At 37.6% G+C, this 5,949-nt stretch overlaps 1 pseudogene; it reads left to right on the plus strand.

Moving 5' to 3' along the window:
• Nucleotides 1–3,406: 3,406 nt before the first annotated feature.
• On the plus strand, nt 3,407–4,791 carry LOC149220035 (uncharacterized; annotated as a pseudogene).
• The last annotated feature ends 1,158 nt before the right edge of the window (nt 4,792–5,949 follow it).

Here is a 5,949-nt window from a genome sequence, read left to right on the forward strand (position 1 = left end):
ATTAGAGCAGTTAAATTTGTTGAATGGATCCAAATAATGCTAAGTACAAGCAATGACACGACTAGCGTCGAGTTCCACACAAGTTTCAAGTTAGTTACAAGGAGTGGTTGCATTTAAAGGAAGAGCAACTCATCGGTCCCCACATGAAGCTCAAACTACTTGATGTGGGGTTTACATAATCATGAAGGTTGTGGGTGAAAATGCTTTTGAATTGAGTACCCCCCCTTTCCTTGGTTTGCACAAATATTTAATGTGGAGATACTTCGACCATACTTTCCATGTCTATTGAATTATTTGGAGGAGACCGAGCAACCAACACCCACATAACTCAATCCGGTTGCATTGAACATGTTATAATGGATTAGATCATGGACACAAAGACAAATGATACCAGCAAGTAGAGCATACAACTCTACTTAGTTGTTAAAGCAACTCAACTTCTTCACTAAGGCAAGTGGCTCACGAGGAGCTATTCAAGCAAAAGTTTCCTTATCTAATGAGGGAACTTGATATAATGGAGACCATTTCTTCCTAAGTGGGGAGGATTGATCTAGGTGGATATCGATGACCACACACCTCTTCCACTAACTCGATGGTTCTCTGTCTATTGGGCATTTATTCTATGGTTTTCTAGATCCCAAACTTTTGGGGTTGTTTTGAGGCCCTAAATGATGATTTTTTTGGCCATGTTTGTGGCTAAGAGTTAACATGGCATGCAACAATTGCAATCCTCTACTAGTTCTTTCCAATGAGCTATTGTGCACTCGAAATGGATATTGTATGCCAATGTTGCACCCTCGAGAAATTGATGTACCAACTAACCACCTTGGGGCCTATAAACATTTTGTTGTTTCATCAGTTAGGGTCAGGGTTTTAGACATCTAGGGTTCTTTCTTTATGTTCAACGACCATTCTTTTACCTCTTATATTATTGTTTTTTGGAATGAGCATAAATTCCACCTCTCTTTAGAGCTATGCTACCACTATTCTAGCCAGTTTGTGTTATACGATATTTTGTTGTTTTATTTATTAATATAAGTTGGGTTTTCACTATGTTATCGTGCTCTATGCTATATTTGTGTGTGTGTGTGTGTTCCATTTCCTTTCATTCCTTTCATTTTCTTTCTTGTACAACCCAAATCACCGTAAGTCTGCTTTCTCCAGGTCTTGCCTTCTTCTTCATTTCACTTAGGTAGTGCAATTAATTTCCATTTTCCACCAAGCCCAAAACTTAACACTATCATAAAAGCTCCCTTACACCTTTTTTGAGTGACTTATTGAATGATGCCTTCACACCTTTTAAGCATTCTCCTAGCCTTTCACTTATGAGCCCCTTCAATTCTAAGATGAACCCAAGTGCCCCTTGTTCAACTCAACTTACATAATTTGTTTGTTGACATTCACATCTAATGATGCCACACCACAAGTGCCACATGTCTTCTCTTCCAAAAGTGTGCACGTGTCTAAGGGAATCGAGAAGTGCCCCCAAGTGTGTCTAGCTAAGTGCATCAAAGTGTGCTTAGCTAACATGCATTTATCTAAGTGTGCCCAACCAAGTACACCTAGTTGACATGCGCTCCACCAAGTGTGCCTAAATCATCTATAAGTTAGTTAGTTATTCTCAACGTTTTATCCATCATGCTTAGTGCATGTCTACAAACAAGGCAATTCATGATAACCTTCTTTGCCTTCCCTCACCATGTTCCCTTCCAAGCATCTATTGGTGTGTCCAATTGATGCAAGTTACCAAGGTCTACAATGTGGTTAGTCTAAGGAAGAGTGCCTAATATGTCTGTGCTGCACGTTGCCATCATGCAATGGCGCCCAAAATCGACTCTTCTAACCATCAACCTTCTATCATGTCTATTTGTGTCAGCTAATAATCACCAAGGTGATCATGCAACAAAGATGCTTGAAGTTATTCAAAGGTAAGGGCTTACACCTACACTTTAATTAGAATGAGCAACAAGTAACCAAAACAATCAACATGGAAAGAAAAGTCAACAATAAAGTGACTAACCTAAAAAAAACTCTGCACAATTCTTATGGACAAGAATTGCAAATACACTCAAAACCAAAACAAAACCTAAACAAGTTTTATAACTATAGTTATTGTCATTATATTTACATTTAATTATTTTTAATTTTTTTTTTTTTTTCGAGGAAAGAAATTACTCTCTCTGTTAGCCAAATGGTTAGAGTGAAAGTGAGGTTTTATAATTATAATTATTGTTATTATCTTTACATTTATTTATTTTTAGCTTTTTTTAGCCCAATCTCGCTTTAGTCCTAGGGCTAGATTGAGGTAGCTCGTATAACTATAATTATTGCCATTATCTTTACATTTATTTATTTTTATTTTATTATTTTTATTATTTATTTATAATTATTGTCATTATTTTACATTTATTTATTTTTACTTTTTTTTAGCTCAATCTCTTTTTAGTTCTAGGGTTGGGTAGAGTAAGATAGTTGGTACTAAGCTAGCTCCCATAGGTATATTCACTTAAGAATTCACAAAGCTCAAAGCCAATATAACATTATTCATAAGCAAGAAGCTATTACAACAATAATTATCAAAGCATTAATAATAACTCATCATATTACCAAGAGAGATTTGAGGGTGGGCAGAAACATAACAAACATTCCATCCAACCACCCAATATAACCCCAATTAACATTTAATATAACATTATTCATAAGCAATAAGCTATTACAACAATAATTATCAAAGCATTAATAATAACTCATCATATTACTAAGAGAGATTTGAGGGTGATAATTGTCAAAGCATTTATAATAACTCATCATATTACTAAAAGAGATTTGAGGATGGGCAGAAACATAACAAACATTCCATCCAACCACTCAATATAACTCTAATTAACATTTAATTTAAAAACATAACAAATATTTCGGCCAACCACCAATATAACCCCAATTAACATTTAATTACTTTTACCATTATGATATATTTTTTTAATTTTTAAAAGGTTGTTATGATATATTTTTTAATTTTTAAAAGGTTGTGGTGATTAGAGGTTAAAGAGCATGTGTTTCCTCCTAAGAGGTCACATGTTCAAAACCAGAGGGGGTAGAGTATGTATGCCTTCATAGACTTAGCAGTCAAATCGCTGCGTGGAGGTGGGTCCCTTGTCCCACAAACAAGGGGTCTCATACACCAATTTGGTGTCTGGCTTGGCTGTGACCTTAAAAATGGATATTATTATTATTATTATTAAAAACAAGAAAATAAAAGAATATACAAATCCTACTCAAATTGGAAAAAAATCAGAATTTAACTATTAATCAGAATTTAACTATTAACGACATTAGCCAACAAATAATAAGGCAGTGTCAGTGTCAAATGTGCTGATCTGTCTTAACCACATCTACTAACCCAAAACCTGCTGGAAAAGGGAGTCCTCGTTTGGATTGGAAAGGTAAAGCAACAGCTTGTTCTTGCTAACTACTTTTGTGAATTCTCCGTGAAACGAAGACGCCAGAATGCTCATAACCCTGAATCAAGGCAAATGTGAATCCAAAGCAGGAATAGCAGTCGAGGAGAATACGGAGAAGACCGAAACTAAGGAGGTTTTCAACGAGATGTCAATAAAAACTTGTTTCGGCATCTAGATATTGAACACGTCCAGGTTTGTTTTGGGCATTCACTGTTACAGAGAAAATCGATTTAAAAGAGGCTACCCAATCTGTGTTTAGATTCTGAATCTATATTAAATTTCAGTCCAGATCTGTTCTGAGCATTTACTTGTGGAGAAAACCAATCTAGCGACCACCAAAGAAGGATATCCGTGTGTGGATATTCTGTTCAGGCTTTTGGATTTGCAGTAAACTGTATTTTTAAGAATGGGTTCGAGAGAGTTTAATGTGCCTCCGATGGAATTTCACACCGGTGGCGGCATCCCTGTATCCCAGCCGAGAAGGCCTTCAAACCCTCCTTTTCAACCCCAGATGAGGCCTGTCAATAACCCAAATCTTCAATTCATGTCATTTGATGTTGGATCTGCGCCTTCGGCATTTGCCCCACCTCCTTCCTACAGAGGGAACAGCTTTGGAGCCTTCGAAGACGAGCCACCCCTTCTGGAGGAATTGGGGATCAATACCCGTCTCATAACAAAGAAGACCTTAAACCTTTTGAATCCCTTCAGAGTGAATCCCAATCTACATGAGAATGCTGACCTATCAGGCCCTTTTTTGTTCTGCATAGCATTTGGGCTTTGCCAGCTTCTAGCAGGAAAGCTTCACTTCGGGTAATTTTGGGCTGGATGACAGTCGCTTCCCTGTTCCTCTATTTTGTGTTCAATATGTTGGCAGGGAGAAATGGTAACTTGGATCTGTACAGATGTCTGAGCTTGGTGGGCTACTGTATGCTGCCAATGGTGATTTTCTCGGCATCTGCGCTTTTTATCCCACCTCAAGGACTTGTCATGTTTGTCATGGCGGCATTGACCGTGCTTTGGTGCACAAGAGCTTGCAGCAGTTTATTGATTGTCTTGGCATCTCACGGCGATGAACAACGAGGCTTGGTGGCGTATGCTTGCAGCTTGATTTACATGCTTTTCTCTCTCCTGGTGATTTTCTGAAAGGTATTTGTTTCAGTGGCACAAATCTTTTGTAGTAATTGTTTGGAGTGGGAACAGGCGGAGAAAAATTCAACTGCATTCGTGGGCTTTGGAAACAAATCCATTGTCAAGCTTTTGTAATGTTGTATGGAATATTTTCTTAAAAACGAGGCAAGAATTACCTTAATTTTTTAAAATCTTAACAGAATTTCTGTTGTCTTTATGGTAGTCTTTCTGATCCATCGGCTTAATTTAATTTGATTTGTAGGCATTCTTTCTTTTGTTAACATAGATCTGTAATTCTAGACAGAGCAGGGGAGAGTTTTCCTCAACAAACTGCTTGCTAGCATCGGATAGATTTGACGTTAGAACTATATTGCTTATATTTCCTTGTCTCTTGTAATATTTCTATGTATGGTTATGCCGTATGGTATGTAAGTTTCTTGATGCAGCGTGGCAAAACTGCTCTACATGGTAATATTTTGGACTTGTGTGAATGGCACACGGATCTATTGCATTATTTTGCTTTGTCGGGGTGTGTGCTGAAAAGTTGAGTATGTTGTTCATCTGCAATGTTACTAATGGCACTTAGTTTTCATATGTGTTATGTCATGATTGCACATGAAAAGTGAGAAAATTGCTGCAAAAATTTAGTTGCTGGTGGAGTTTAAATGCCACACCTGTTTGTCCTTAGAAAAATAATCAGGGGTTATTTTACAACTATTTCTTTAGTCAACAAACAAGGATTTTATTAATATACAGAAGAAAGCACTTAGCGTTGATTTTCAGTCACAAAATTATGGGGCTTTAGTTTAGATCTTGGATCCCAGTTTTGCAGTTCAGAAATAAAATATTCCCGGGCCATATCCGTGTTTGCAGTGGTTCAAAAGACAGATAAGGGGAAACCAAAAAACAGGTGTGAATTTCAGATCATCAGCTTCTACCAGATTTATCTATTAAAGTTCCCTATTGGTGCGTTTATCAGCTAGGCTTCTCCAAGAAAAAAGTACTAAGATGAACTGGATTACTTAAGCTCAGATTTTCCTAAATATTGCTAACTAACAGGTATCAGAAAATAAAAGTCTGTAACCAGATTCAATCCCGGAGGGAGGAGTCACTGGTGTGGTGCTGGCTTTCCCAGGTTCCAGCTTTCCATCTCCATTGAATCCACAACTTGGTGACTCATCCCCAGAGAACAGTTGATCCCCACCTTGGCCAAAATGTACTGTGTCATAATCCTTGTATCTTCTATGACGAGTTCAATGGACTGGGGCATGGTCTACATTCCCTCGTGGGCTGCTTGTTGTGAAACCCCTCCCCTGTAAGAGCAACTTCGTTAGTCATCTGCATCAACATCAACATTTCT

The sequence above is a fragment of the Pinus tabuliformis genome, chromosome Q (assembly GCF_031772625.1).
Source record: "Pinus tabuliformis cultivar Carrire ecotype Pingquan chromosome Q, CPIR1, whole genome shotgun sequence".
NCBI classification, from domain to species: domain Eukaryota; kingdom Viridiplantae; phylum Streptophyta; class Pinopsida; order Pinales; family Pinaceae; genus Pinus; species Pinus tabuliformis.